Raw genomic sequence first — 258 nt, 5'->3', positions numbered from 1 at the left:
AATTGTCACATCTTCAAACTTCACAATTATGTCAATAGGATTCAATAGTCGTACCGTCACTTCCTTCCTTATGACGTATGGTAACTTAGTAACACTGGCTCTAAACTATCGGAACAATGGCGGACGCCGTATGAAATATTTCTCCGACGAGCTTAAAAGCGTATCCAGAGGAAAAAAACCCCATCAATTTGATCATGTTTTGACTTTTACACATTCTGATCACAAGGCATATGAAAAGGGAATGAAAAGTTCTCGCCA

The sequence above is a fragment of the Berghia stephanieae genome, chromosome 8, assembly GCF_034508935.2.
Source record: "Berghia stephanieae isolate SIO BIC M18660-M18661 chromosome 8, UCSD_Bste_1.3, whole genome shotgun sequence".
NCBI lineage: Eukaryota > Metazoa > Mollusca > Gastropoda > Nudibranchia > Aeolidiidae > Berghia > Berghia stephanieae.
The sequence above is the reverse complement of the archived record's forward strand: the minus strand, read 5'-3'. Positions refer to the sequence as shown.